Source organism: Oryctolagus cuniculus, chromosome 1 (genome assembly GCF_964237555.1).
Source record: "Oryctolagus cuniculus chromosome 1, mOryCun1.1, whole genome shotgun sequence".
Classification (NCBI taxonomy): Eukaryota; Metazoa; Chordata; class Mammalia; order Lagomorpha; family Leporidae; genus Oryctolagus; species Oryctolagus cuniculus.
This window is the reverse complement of record NC_091432.1, coordinates 90,903,136-90,918,976: the sequence shown is the minus strand read 5'-3', so window position 1 is coordinate 90,918,976 and position 15,841 is coordinate 90,903,136. Positions and strand designations below refer to the sequence as shown.

General features: G+C 38.9%; 1 protein-coding gene across 1 annotated transcript in view; it reads right to left on the bottom strand.

Annotated features, from left to right (window-relative positions):
- The window catches only part of CNTN5 (contactin 5), a 1,373,625-nt gene that overhangs the window by 1,002,626 nt on the left and 355,158 nt on the right, over positions 1 to 15,841 (bottom strand). The gene's annotated exons all lie outside the window — the stretch shown is intronic.

Genomic DNA, 15,841 nt, shown 5'->3' with positions numbered 1-15,841 from the left:
AAAAGCTAACATCAACTTACAGACACAGAAGAAATATTGAATCTCTGTTTTCCAAGCCAATATTGTTTGGGATTTTTTTTATAAAACAATAGTTGCACAAATATCATCTCAAATTTTTGATTCATTGTTTTTAATAACCATAGTCTCAATAACTTTCACTTTTTAATACAACATCTCCTAAAGCATGTCTATACATCTCAATATACCATCTCTTGGCTACAATCTCAAGGTTTATTGTCATCTAGACTTTACTACCTCTGCTAACTTCAGGTCAAATGTCTCACTCCTCCTGCTGTGACTTTCCACTTTCCCTGCTCCTATCACCCTTCAATCCCATGACATCTCCATTTTCTTCAGGTCCAATTTCCTTTTTATCCCTCTTCTTTCCTGTCAGTCTCAAAACCAAAGTTGAACATTCATTCTGTTGCTACTATATGGATATTTCAAAAAATACATGGGAACAATTCCATTCAAAGATAATTTTAGTGAAGAATGTTTTTAATCCACTAAAGCATTTTTCAGGACATTTTCCAAGCTCTTTCTGAAGTGCAATCACACTCAGGATGTTCTATGGCCACTTCAGCATATTCAACACATTCATTTGGCCTTCTTCATTCTTCCAGAGTTGGCTGTTGAAACTGGTAGCACCATTCTCCATCCACCTAAGCTCGGAGGTCACAAATTATTTCTTTCTCTCATTAGTCCTATTTCTTATTTACCAGAAAAATCATATTGCAAGTTCAATCTTATTTTATCCTAATTTACATATTAGGAAACCTAGGCCAGAAGAGGTTAATGAAGTTGCACAGTGTTCATGGGCAATAAAAACAGTCGTGATGCACACACATCTACTTCAAAGGTTTTGTGCTTTGCACTTAGTCAAACTTTTTTTTTCTATATTTTAAGACCATCTTGGAGGAAACATAAATGTGATTTTAGAATAGATATGCTGAAAATAGTAGACATTTTTCCCAGCTCTGAAACTGGGCTTTTTAAAAAGATTTATTTATTTACTTGGAAGCCAGAGTTACACAAACAGAGAGAGAGAGATACGGGGAGGTGGGGGGGGGGGATTTTCCATCTGCTAATTCACTCCCCAGATTGCCACAATGACAAGAACTGGTCCATACCTAAGCCAGGAGCTTTATCTGAGTCTCCCACATGAGTGGGAGGGACCCAAACACTTGGGCCATTTTCTGCTGCTTTTCCTAGGCTATTAGCAGGGAACTGGAACAGAAATGGAACAGTCAGGACAAGAACCAGTGCCCATATGGGATGCCATTATTGCAGGTGGAGGTTTTACCCATTTCAACAAAATATTGGCCCTTAAAATGGACTCTTGACTATTGGTCACTAGTGGAAGAGAATTAGAGTGTATTAAATTCTGTTGTATCATTTACCAGTTAGTGAATTTTAAAAGAGTTTCTGATTTCTAGACACTTCTTTTGGAAAAGTAGAGTGTTTTGATAACCTCCTTGATTACTGCTTGGTCATGGTACTGGATTATATGCATAATGCTGGAATTTGAATTTAAGAAGCAAAACATATGTGATTTAAGTTGATATATGATATTTTGCTTATTTCAGAGGAAATATGTGGTAAACCTCCTGAAGCTTACACAGGAAAAGCTGTACTTGTGAGTTCTTTTTAGAAGTATAAAGGTAATGAATATATAAATTGATATATTATGTTAATGAAATATGGAAATACTAATGAAATGAGAAAATTGATGTGTATATATGCTTGCTTATAATGTTTACTTTCTATAATAACAAATGCAAATTTATTTTAAATGCAGAAAAATAGGGCAACATGATAGATTGAACATAGGCTATACAGTAGCCCTACTCTAAGATGTCCCTCAGGGACAACTCCTCTTATCCTTCACTGGCCTTTAAATTTTTATTCCTTTCACTTTTGCTACCATTAGCTCATTGAGATAGGTAAACTGCTTGCTAGGCTTTGTTGGTTTAGGACATCTAGTTAAAAATCTGAACTATGTAGGTTTTCCCTTTTCTTTTGTATCATCTGACTTCTCACTGTCAATTTTTATTTCAACTCAGCAGTCACTGAGATACAATGATATTGGACAGTCATTTTCTTTTCCTGTTTGGGGAATACATAAAAATCTAAATAACAGCCACAACTTTCAACTTATAAAGCCACAACTTTCATAACATATAAAACATATAAAACCACAGCTTTCAACATAGAAAGCGAAAGCCTCTCCGTAAATATTTTGTACTAATATGAGAAAAGCCTTTCTGAAATATTTATGCTCCAGTTCCTCACAGATATCTGTTGGTAATGATTTGCAGAGACTGAGTCTTTGTTGTTCTCAGAAACCTGGCATCCAGCGAGAGAGCTACTGGATCCCATGAGTTACTTTTTGCATTCAAGGAATATTTATTGGTGTTCCTTGGAATTATGGAGAACAACTCTAAATATTTACCTACTAATTAATTCTTTGAATATGAAGGTTTTAGAGATATAGATGCATGTTTTAAATTATTTTATATGAAACCTAGAGTGACTAGTCACTCATGTTACAGATATAAAATGCAGAGGTGACACTTGCGGTGCAGCAGGTTAAGATGCTGCTTGTGATGCCAGCATCTCGTATGGGAGTGCTGGTTCAAGTCCTGCTTCTCATCCAGGAAGCAGAAGATGGTCCAGGTACTTGAGTCCATGCTACACCATCTGGCCTGACCATCCATGGTTGTTTTGGACATTTATGGAGTGAACCAATAGATGTAAGATCTGTGTGTGTCTCTCCCTCTCTCTCTGTCACTCTACTTTTCCAATAAATAAATGAATCATGTATATATATATATATATATATATAAATAAAATGTTTACTATCACTCTTTACCCATATGTGAAATATTGGTAATGGAAGGAATACAACATGGTTTTGTGACTTTCTTCAGAAGTATTTTTTAACAAAAGCTTAAAGAGTGTCATTTAAAATAAAAAGCACTCAAGCTGAAAATAAAATTTGAGAAAAATCTCACACTTGATAAATCTTTTCTCTGTATCTTGGATCTTTCTCTCCTATAAGACATCAAAGTTGAGGTGGGACTCCATCAAAGAGATTAATCCCATGTTAGTTATCCACCAAGAATTTAGTCCTTTACCAGACTGCTGGAATCATGTACAATTTTGCCCAGCAATAATATCTATTTTGTATATTTGTCCAGCGCTGAGCAATGACTTCCTCTGAGTAATTACTTATTACACATTCGTTGATTTATTGCAATGACTCTCAGAACAAATATAGGCTATTATACACCATATGTATCTACGTATATATATATATTTATATATATACAAACATACATAATGTTTTAGGGATTAAAACAATGCATAAGCACTTATAATTTTAAAAATCTGTACTTTAAGAATGAGCACAGTTAGGACATAGAACATAAAGTGATGCATGTTATCCTCCTATTTAAAAATCTCTCAGCACTAATCTTTGTTAACTAACTTTTCTTAACTCTATCAAGCAAGATTTCTTATATTCACTATAAAAACACGCATTTTCTCTCTCAAAAACAAAAAAGAGCAAAAATAGACACCTGCTGAATCAGTTGGGCTCTCCCTGGGCAGATGCTGCAGGGCCAGTCAACCTGAGCAGTGCAGCTCCCTGCCTCTGAGACAGCAGCTGCAAATAGCCTGTCCCTGGGGCCCCGCAGGACAATGCTTCCAACCAGTGGGAGAACAGCAGGGGAACAAACACCCACAGGCAAACATCCTTTGTTATCCTCTGTCATTATTTAAATTTCATAATATTCCTGTCTTTTCAAATGTTGAGAAACTCATTTGTGCTTTACCACAAAACTCTTGTGCTCTTGTACAAATCAGTCCTTGCCAATTTTAACCACCTATAATGTACAAATTGTGACACAAACCAATGACAATTTCCTCATTCGCACTCATGCCTGGCTCTAGATACCACCTATTTCATTTCTGTACCTTTATGCCAATATATGATCCAAGGAATATGTATTAGAAATGACAACTGATAAATGCGATTTACATTGAAATAAAAACACGCTTTGAAGATAGAGTAACTTTTAATGGGAATCCTATTCTATTATATGGCACATACACTTCAATTTCTCAAGATGGCAAATCTTTAGCCTTTGAAGGTTCAGTGTATATTCTAGAAGCACTTAATACTTTTCAGTCAAGCATAGCAAATAAGGCATAGGAATACTTTCAATAATACTGTAATTGAAATGTGAGTAAAATATTTTCTTTGTAGCCTAAAAACTGATCCTTGAATATTTCTCTATCAATCCAAAAGAAGATTTTCAAAAACGCTTAGTTCGAGCATGCCATTCCAGATGATAAATCTGAAGTTGATCTATTGTGTACAGGAACTTGAATTACAGACTTTTCAAGTCAAGAGCTAGTTTGTGGCTGTTATGTTTCATGGACTCCTCTGCTTTAAAATTTTCTGCATCTTTTCCTTTCCCCAAATAACATAAAATTGAAATGTTAGATATAGGCAGGCCGATAGGATTAGATTGATCAGATGTGTGTGAGCTGGAGACTATGCCTTCACCCTGCCCCCATGTGGTCTCTTGCCCCTACCTGTACACTCACCTGCCAATCAGACTATGTAACCACACACCTTTGGAAGTGAATAACAGGACTGGAGCAGGGTGGACCCTTCCCCTGTTGTCCGGGCTTTTTGGCCACCTCTCTGCCTCTGCTTTCCTGCCCACACTTCTGCTACCTGCGGCTGCTCCTAATCACAAGCTTTGCTCCACGTGGCTCCCGGCCTGCTCTCTGCCTGGTAGGGACCCAGCTTATGCTTCCACACTTCTTTCTCCCCTAAATAAAGCCCTCACTTTCCTGTGTATTTCTTTCACTGAATAAATGCTAAAACTTTACCATGTCTCCTGGTTTATTCAAGCTGATATTCAGAATTCTTACCTGAATAGACAGCAAGAACTCTCAAAATATTCATATTAAAATAATTAATAAGCTAGCCAATTTCAATTTTTCCTGTTGAAGACCCAAAATGCCTTTGCTTATTTAAGCAAACACTTCAAGACCTTCACAACTGCTCGCTCCCATTCTCTCTCCACTAGGTACATTCATATTCCAGCTGAATCTTCAGGAATAGCTGCCCTCTCTAAGTCTGGCCCATATACTATCTGTAACTCACTGCACTTTTTATTTTTTCTGCCATAGTTTATCACCCACTTGTGACTAGTTATTTATAAGACTGGTTATCTAATGTCTACTTCTTCTTAGATTGTGAATTCCACAATGTTTTTCTTCACTGATACATTTCTACCATGCATCATAGTGCCTGACAGGTAACAGTATTCCATAAATATGTGTTAAATAAAAGAACAATTCTCACATATTTTTTTTTTTTTTTGACAGGCAGAGTGGACAGTGAGAGAGAGAGACAGAGAGAGAAAGGTCTTCCTTTTGCCGTTGGTTCACCCTCCAATGGCCGCCGCTGCAGCCGGGCGCACCGCGCTGATCCGATGGCAGGAGCCAGGATCCAGGTGCTTTTCCTGGTCTCCCATGGGGTGCAGGGCCCAAGCACTTGGGCCATCCTCCACTGCACTCCCTGGCCACAGCAGAGAGCTGGCCTGGAAGAGGGGCAACCGGGACAGAATCCGGCGCCCCAACAGGGACTAGAACCCGGTGTGCCGGCGCCGCAAGGTGGAGGATTAGCCTATTGAGCCGCGGCGCCGGCCCATTCTCACATATTTTGAAGAATGGAAAAGTAAGCACAAAGTAGGGGATTCTGAGAAACTTGAATTTTTGCCTAGTGTGTTTTTGTTAGGTAAATTTCTAGTTTTTCAATTGAATTATCATCCAAAAATCTACCCAAGATATTCTTGAGGCATTTTATATGCAGAGTATACCTTACAAATAAATATTAAATGAGAGTGACTTACAATTACACCACAATTTGAGAGAATATATTATCAACAGCTAAATTGTCATTCTATAGACAATTAACATTTCCAATTATTACTGGGAAATAAGTATAATTAGGATTGAGAATGATTTCAGGGTAAAGAGCTCCTGTATTGGCATTTGATGGGCATAACTTTACCACTCCATTCAACTGGACTAAATGTTAGACAGCTTTCTTGCAGACTATTGTAGGAGTTGGAGTCCCTAGCTTGCTAAAAGCTGGTTTCTCACTCTGGCTTGCTTGCTTGCCAGCTGTAACGCCAAGATAGGCCTCATCCCGGACCAGCCAAGGAGGCAGGCCAGGTCCTTGAGAACAAAGAAAGTATGCTCCCCTGGGATTTATGACCTTCTGACCCCCACCAGCTCCCCTGGAATTTATGGCCCAATGCTTCCCGCCAGTTCCTCCCTGAGCCATCTCCTTTGTGTGGTGTTCCTGCCACATAACTGTATAGCCTTTACATTTAAATGAACCAATAAACATGTTAAGTCCTAATACCTTGCCATATAGAGAATAAGAAGGTAACCTACTTATAATGTGATGTGCATACTTGTTTATGTGAGGCTATAAAAACTTCTCTTGTACATGGAAGGGGGCCTTTTGCTTGTGCACTGCTAAATGGCTGTGTGTGGATAGGGGGTCCAAGCCAGCTGGTAACAAATAAACCTCTGCTTTTGCATCCGTGACTGTGCCTTGTGCATTGATTGGGAAATTCGGATCCAACACTATCAGTCTTTGACCTTCCTGTTCTTAGAGCATTTAGTTTAGACAATTTGCAATTGTAAATTAATTTTTTTTACAGGCAGAGTGGACAGTGAGAGAGAGAGAGACAGAGAGAAAGGTCTTCCATTGCCGTTGGTTCACCCTCCAGTGGCCGCCGCGGCCGGCGTGCTGCGGCCGGCGCACTGCGCCTATCCGAAGGCAGGAGCCAGGTGCTTCTCCTGGTCTCCCATGGGGTGCAGGGCCCAAGGACCTGGGCCATCCTCCACTGCACTCCCTGGCCACAGCAGAGAGCTGGCCTGGAAGAGGGGCAACCGGGACAGAATCCGGTGCCCCAACCGGGACTAGAACCTGGTGTGCTGGTGCCGCTAGGCAGAGGATTAGCCTATTGAGCTGTGGTGCCGGCCCAATTGTAAATTATTTATCTGCTACTTGGAAACATATAAATCTACTACCAACATTTTGTTAGCATTATGATCCAGTAATGTCTGTGTCAAGGACCGGGGATCATCTCTTTGAAAGGTAGTCCTCCAGCATGTGGGCAGTTCTGTCTCCCAGGCTTTGTTAGTGGGTGGGGGCGAAACTTCCATGAATGCTGAAATACAGATGGCCTATTAGCAGGTATAAACATCTGCAAACTCAGAAATAATTTACCATGCACAATGCATCCCACAGATCAACCTCTTCCTTAACATCTTCCAGAACTTTTGCACTAGCTCACCCCTGTGCTTCAAAATCTCACGCCTTTTGTTTGTGAGTTTAGTTATTCTCTCCTATTGCAATAACATTGAATAAAGTCCTCTTTGCTTAGTTAATTCTTTCTCATGCTATTCTTGCTTTGGCAACTCAAATCACATCTATGGAATTTAGCAACCATTGAACCTTGAAAAAGTTATTTTGCATTCTATACATTTATTTTATGATTGATACAATTGGAAACTGTGCACCCTGCACTATTATGAGAATTAGACATACAGGGGCAGGCATTGTGGCACAGGAGGCTAAGCTGCTGCTTGGGAGGCCTGCATCACATATTAGAGTGCCAATTCAAATCCTGGCTACTTTGCTTGCAACCTGTCTTCATAGTAATGTGCCTGGGAGGCAGCAGATAATGGCCCAAGTATTTGGCTTCCTGTTGCCCATATTGGAGATCTCGATAGAGTTCTGTTCTAGTTTTGGTCTGGTCCAGCCCTGCTATTGCAGGTATTTTGGGAGTGAACAAGCAGATGGAAGATTCATCCCTGTCACTGTGCCTTTCAAGTAAATAAGTAAATATTAAAAATAATCATATGTGTAAAGTTCTTAACACACACTGGGTTTGTTCTAAGCACTGATTAATTTAATGAAGTGCATGAAGCACTTTTCAATATAAGATCTTCTAGTAGGTAATCATTTGTTTTAGGACCTAAAGATAAAGCTTATGATCTCAAAATGAATTTAAAACAGTAATACCTGTGGACATTTACTATAAACATAGGACTATTTTTTTTTAGTCCAAGAATGTTGAGTAGCATGCTCAAGGGTACTCTAGAATGATCCAATAAAAACTGTTTGAATAATTATAATGAATTAATTGATAAAAGAGATTATGGGAATAGGAAAGTGGGGAAGAAAATGAAATTAATTCATTTTCTGGCCATCTGATTTGCGCAGACAATATCATTGCAATCCCATTTTTTTCAAGTATGTAGTCACATCAAAATATCATGAAGAATCCCTTGGACCTGGAAGGTTAAGTATAAAATGTGTGTTGCAAATTTCTGTCAGAGAATACCATCAGTCTTTATTTAATGAGGGGATTCAGAAAAGTAAATTTCAGAAATTGAGAGAGTACTTTATTTTCAATTCCTTACTTTTCTTCTATGGCGATAGATGCTGTGAAACCCCCCTGTCCCCACTAATAGCTTGAAATGGATCATAAATTATGATTTTCATAGTTGTGTGTCAGTATTCTTAATTCATTACATTTCTCCTTTAAACTACAGTGTTCATTAAACCTTCTCTTTCGCTCTCATCCTCCCCCATCTTTGTCTTCTGACAGAGTATACTCAAATTTCTTCTTATAGTTGGGAGGCAAATGCTTTTTATTGTTTCCTTAGAAGTTGCTGTCTTTTACCACATTTTCCTTATCTCTATATATATATATCTGTGTTACACAAACAACAACGTGTATCAGATTCATCCTTCCAGATAAGCACTTTCTTTGCATCTACTATTATATTTGATCACAATATGCTAATTTATTTTGCATAAAATGTTCTCCCTACATTAGAAAGAAATAAGAGAAAAAACACTACATTCTCTTAACATAATCAATTCCAATTTAGGATCAAAGTCTGCCTTTCACATCTATAGGCTCTACTGTAATTTTTATTTTTTAAAAGATTTCAAACCTTTTAAACTTCATTAATAGTTGCTTTTAAAATTTCCCGTTTGGTAGAGTTAGTGCATCCAGTTTCCCAGAATAATTATGAATTGTTTGAAAGTGGTCTGAGCTGACAGCAGTCCATTTGTTGAGTGACAAGGCAGGTTCCATAAACAGCTGTTTCACAATACTAGGTATTTGCTTCCTCATTGTGCTCAAAATTCCAGGTGATTAAATCCTTCCAATGTATTTTAGAATTGGGTGATTAAATCTTGTCAGGTGATTTTAAACCTTTAGAGGCATAATACCATCAAACATTATAATATCTTTGATTTTATTCTATCAAAAACAAATTATTTTCCCAGCATAACTATCCCCAGCTTATGAGGGACCCTATCTGTCGATATCACCATATGACAGCATTCAGACACTTGTTATCTGCAGAGCCAGTGAGTCTGCTATTTGTCACTAAGCAACGTTCAGAAACAATTTCCTTTTTTCTATTATCATGCAAAATGCGTTCAGGACAAGAAATGCACACAGAGAAAATTACTCCTCTGGTGAGATATTTTGACATAAAAAATCTTTCCTCGTCAAAGATGAAAAGCACCTTGTCACTCACTTCTAATTACTGCCTCCTTTCTGTCAATGCAGAGAGAAGCCAGCTCCCAAGGCAACCTCACAGAGGTTTACTAACAGGCAGCCGCTCCATTTGGCCTGTGAGCAGTATTTGCTGACTGAGCTTAGCCGGGTCGGAGTCGATGCACACTGATAGGGCTGATTTTTAATTACAACTATTAATCTTCTTTAAAGTTGAAGAAGAGACATTTTGTCTTTTTCATGAATATTTGCTATTTCATCTCTGGTATCAATGAAGACCTTCCTTTCCCAGCCTTTTCTGAAACGCCTAGGGCATTAGAGCGTAATCATGATCAACATTCACACTGCAAGAATCAATTTGAAGAGTTGTAAACTTATTAAACATTAAAAATAAAGCCTTTCCTGTTCTGTGATTAATATCCATAACCAAATGAGATGGGCAGGAATGGGAGGGGTGTGAGACTGAGCAGAGCAGATGCAAAATTAACCACGTAGAGAAATCACTTCCTGAGAAGAATTGCAATTCCGGCCATTTGCTTGGATGACATTTTCCAGGCAGGGCATTATGAAACAGAGGAACAAAATAATCATTAATGAGCCAACCAGCAAGAATACGAAGGCTTCTGGAACGCCACTTTGTACTGAAGCCAGGTTCTACTGAGTCTTCGGTGGACGACTTGTCAATGGTGAGGATAGCTGGCGAGGCTGGGGCCTCAGGGATTTCCTCTGGCAACTTGAAGTTGATGATGCCACCGCTCAAACTCTCGCCCCTTCGCTGACACTGGTGGAAAAGAATTTCTAAGGAAAAGGATCCATAATAGAGAACTGCAGATGTCTGCAGAAGAATCACAATACTTGACCATTGTCTCATTGTCCTATGCATGGAGTGGTAATTTTTATTTCAAATCAGTTATGCTACATTTGGTTAGCTGCTTCTCAAAAATGTCATAATATATTCAATCAGGAAGCTTAATGGAGGAGCTGTTATATGTCAGATTCTATAGCAGGCATTCGAAATATGAAGCTGAATTGGAACCAACCTGTGTCCCCAAGATGCTCAAGTTATTTTTATACTGTAACTCTTTAACTAGATACACAGTACCTGGATTAAAACTCAGATAGCAACCAATTTCTGATACCTGGACTGCACTTATTAGAATACTTGAAATGCAATGCATAGACAAGATCATTCGGTATATTCTTCAATATTGGAATATCTTGAAACTCCCAAATGGTTTCTCTTTTCTCAGTGTGTTCTGTGAAAAAGTGCAATAGAATAGAAAGTCTGTAAAATTTCAGCTAAAGGGCTTTGTAGAAGGTTTGTGCCATAACATTTCTTAAGGCAACAACTTCAAACTCTATTTTGCCAATTACAAAAATGTTAGTTCTTATGTATTGAACAATTATATGTTAGGTATGATATTAATGTGCATATGTCTTTTTTCATTCAATCTATATAACCACTCTGTGAGGCATATTGTCATCTTACTTATGTTAAAAATGAGAAGAAGGGGTGGGGTTGAATGATGAATAGTGTACAGTTTCCAATCCCTAAAGATCAAAAATCTCTAAGGATCAAAAGAGTGAATCCAGGACAGTTTGAGAGTGAAACAGATGTTCTTTCCTCTTAGGTCACTTGGCCTCTTCCTGTTGGTATACTTTAATTCATTCCACTGAATTTAATTTAATTTCATTCTATTTCATCTTAACAAATGCAATAGGGTCTCTGCCTTCAATCTTCTCCGCAAAAAAGTCACTCCTCCTTTTCAACTGTCAAAGTGCTCTACCTAAAACATAAAATTTGCAACATTTCATTGCTGCCCCAAATCCCTCAGCAGAATCTGTGTATCTTTTAAGAGAAGAAATTCTCCAAGGTACGCATGCCCAGTTCTACCATGGCTCACTAACGCCTGCACAGGATCATCACTCTCAGCATAACTTCCTTATCCTTCTTTTTCCCAGAGATTTCAATAAAATGCTCAGTAATTCAATCATCCTGGCAAATGAAGGTATGTATGTTACAAACCATTGGAAAGTTCCTTTCAAAATTGCCCCCAAATCTCCATTCTCTCATATTGTGGATACTGTTAATGGTGGTGAACTTTTGATTGTCCTGTGAACTAAAGTGGATCTTACAAAGAGGGTAGGTCTTGCCTGTAACTCCTTAGTCAATTACCTCATCAATTATCAATTAATAATTATCAATTATCTCATCATATATTCCCTGACAATATTTCCTCTCAGAGTTGGGGTTACTTTACCAAGGAGGTGATCTTATATGAAAACATTTAAACAACACCATGTGCATGTCAGTGAGCAAAATATGCAAAATACATGTGAGATAAACTAGAATTTGAATATTATGCTAATCCTGTAACCACCTGAGTATTTGCGTGAAAATAAGAATTTATTACCACTATGAATTATGATACTTAAGGACATTTATAAAGCATACTGATATTTCTGAGCTTCCAAACAAGGCATTCAGTTTAGTTAAAACCATTTAATCTAAAAAAAAAAAAAAAACCCACAAAATTCACAATTAGCACATTAATTAAAACCTTAACTTACGAAGATTTTTTTTCTCTTCACTAATTTGCATCTTGCATAACTTTTATGAAATCTTATTTTATTTCCTTTCCCTCTAAATTCTGTGGCTTTGTGAATAATATTTGCTATTTTAAAATACGAAGAATCACGCAGGCTGTAGCATAGCAGGTAAAGCTGCTGCCTGCTGTGCGGCATCCCACATGGGGCTTGGTTCTTGTCCAGCTGTTCCACTTCTGATCCAGCTTTCTGGTAATTGCCTGGGAAAAGCAGTGGAGGATGGCCCAGATGCTTGGGCTTCTGCCACCCACTTGGAGCTCCTGGCTCCTGGTTTCGGCTTAGCCCAGCCCTGGTGGTTGGGCCACTTAGGGAGTAAGCCTGCAGGTGGAAGATCTCTTTCTGTCTCCAACTCTCTCTATAACTCTGACTTCCAAATAAATAAGTAAATCTTTTAAAAATAAATAAAAAATGAAAACTAGGATAATCTAAAAATTACAAAGAATTCTGATTCTTTTAGTAAGCAACATAAATTGGAAATTGCAAGACTTTGTTTTAATTTGCTCTGAGTATTTTATAATTGTTTGTGAAATGGTGCTGTCTTATATGAGGCACCATCACAAGCCCTGGGCACCACTTTAGGCTCTGGCCTGCTTGCTGGGTTGTACAATAAGCTTTGGTCCTAAGTCCAGCCTGGCTTACTAGAAGTCAGGTGACCTAATGGTCCAACCGCAAGCATTACCTCCACCCCCACCCTAATAGGATTCAATGCTCCCACTTCCTTGCTTCTGAAAAACTATAAGAAGACCTGCTTTTCCGCACGGCCTCTCGTTTTGCTCTTTCCCTCCAGCCTGTCGGGTTCCCCCCACCAGACAATAAACCTTTCCTTTAACTCTGGTGTTTGGTGTGTTTTGTGGTGGCCTTTCAATAATTATGCCCTTATTTAGTTTTTTGAGCGTATGGAAGGAGTAGGAAATTTTTTTTTTTACCAAAGCTCATAGGCCTAGTGATAGTAAAAGATAAAAGAGCAAGTGACAACTCTAGAACAAGCTACTCACAGCTTCAGCATCACAATTATTTGCTTCTCCTTTGTGCTCGCCATGTTTCCTCATACCATATAGATCTTGGACATGGCCATCACGTGTGGATGAACTTCAGGATATTAGTAGGCTAATTCCTAGGTAAAAATCTTGAAAATACTGTGTTTCTGCCTGCCCTGTTGGTGTGTCCTCTGATAGCAGAGAACTTCCTGTTCCCAGTGAGTCTGTACTTCAGCATGTGACCCAGAAAACAAGGCAGGCAGAGCAGCCCTAATTCCTTACAAAACCCAGCACCTCAGTTCCAACCCACAGCTGACATGGATGTAACTCACAAATAAACTTGATTATTGTGATGAGTTCTTGTGTTTGCTGCATAACCTGGTAAAGTTAACTAATCGTGATGCTTTATGACCCTATTTAAAATTTAGTGTGGTTTATATAGCTTACTTGGAAAATTACTGACAAATTCCTTGACCAATAGAAGTCTTTGTAAAAGAGCTTTGTAATAAAATTCCTAAGAATAAAATTAGCCAAGGAGACAGAAGCCTTCTTGAAGTCTAAGCAAAAACTACGAAACTGCTGATAGAAATTAAAGAAGACACAAGCAAATAGGAAGTCAACCTATTTTTGAGGATTACAGGACTTAATATTGTTAAGATGACAATGCTACTCAGGAGGAGGCTCAAGTACCTTCAGGTACAGCTCCATTGGCTCCAGGCACAATTCAGGCTACAGGAGTTGCTCCCCAGGGGAGCAGAGGAAGTGAACGTTGGTGACATCTGTGCAATGCTATCTCCATTCTTTTGCAGGGTGTACAAGCTGTGGGATCCAGCCTGTCCCTACCTATATTTCCAAGAATGCCTGGTAGACCATTAATGCCAAAGCATAGCATTTCTGCATGGTTGAGACTACATTAGAGAGCCCCCTCTAGGGTAATACACAAGGAGTCATTGGGTCTGGGCATCTGCAGATAATCCTCACTAGGGCATTGGCCAGAGGAGATGTGAGAGCAGAGGCGTCAGAATGGTGGTTTCATCAGGTGCAACTTCAGCCTGGGAGAGGTACCAACATGCAACTAACAAGTGTGAGAACCTCTCTTGGGCTGCACCAAGCAAAGTCACGTGGGTGCGGCTTCCTGGAGATTTCAGGGCTGAATCACTGGCCCTATGTATCTGGAAGGTAGAACATGCATTCAAAAGAGATAATTTTCAAACCTTATACTTAATATTATTTGCCTTATTGGGTTTGGGGCATATCTGGGATCAGTTATCCCTTTCCTCCTTCCTAATTAGTTTCTGTTTTTTGGAATGGGAATGTCTGGTCCATGCTTCCTCCAATATTTTATTTTGGGAGCACATAACTTGTTTGATCTCATAGGCTTATAAGTGGAGAAAGTATCTTAGAATAAATTGTACTTTGAGTCTTACTCACACCTGATTGAGAAGATATTTAGATGAGACCGTGGACCTCAGACTTTACAGTGGATGCAGGGGTGCATACAGACTCGAGTCTATCTGGATGGAATGAACGCATACGGTACACCAGAGGGCGTTAACCTGGAGTGGAACACGAGGAAACCATATGTTGAATTCTAACCCTCAGGTGATAGTGTTAAGGAGTGGCAACTTTGGCAGGTGTTTAAGCCTCTTCTCTCACAAATGAGATTAGTGGCATTATAAAGGGGCTTGCAGGAGCCTTTGTGTCCCTTCATCAGGTCAGCAACCTGAGCACAATATGCAAGGTGCCATCTTTGGAATGATCCCTACCAGGCACCAAATCTCCAAGAGCCTCGATCTCGGACTTCCCAGCCTCAGAACTGTGGGCAACACATTTCTGTTCTTTCAAAAGTAGCCAGTCCTAATGATCTTGTGACAGCAGCAGGAATGGAACAAGTCAGTCGGATGTGTTTTCTTCCTGTCTGAACAGATAAAGACCTGAAAGTAAGAGAAGCTAAATAATTCCACTAGTTATACAACTACTATGCGACAGTATCTAATGCACAGTTGACTGAACACAAAAACCATATTACTTTGGCTTCTCATGCTATCTTCAAATAACCACTTCCATCCCCATCTTATTCCCAGAATACTGAATATTTTGAAGGTATAACTCATGTTGTTGAGTTTTCTAGTTTATGAGTATGATATACATATTACCTCATTCCATCCTCAACTTCTGTAAGTTAACTTTTTTCTTTTTTGACAAATATTAAAAGTGAGGTTTACCACCTGTCGTTCTCTGTAATGATAAAACAGAAAGCCCAGGATGAGAAGTTACGGTGGAGTCATTACAACTGCTGACTTTAAAATGAGACTGTCCTGGTTCAATCCTGGCTCCACCGACTTAATTGCTAATGAAAATGAGTGTGTTACTTAATCAGTTTGTGTATCAGCTCTCTCATCTGCAAAATATGAATAGGGACGCTATAAATACCTTCACCATATGATTCCTATGAAGATAAAATGGTATTTATCCCATAATTGTTGAGACCAATGTCTGGCACAGACCAAGCAAACTGTATTAAATTTGTTCTCTGAGACCAGACTTCCAGCACACTTTAACCATGCTAAATAATAACCTTTGGTGAAGAGTAAGTTTAGTGACTGACAAACACCAGCC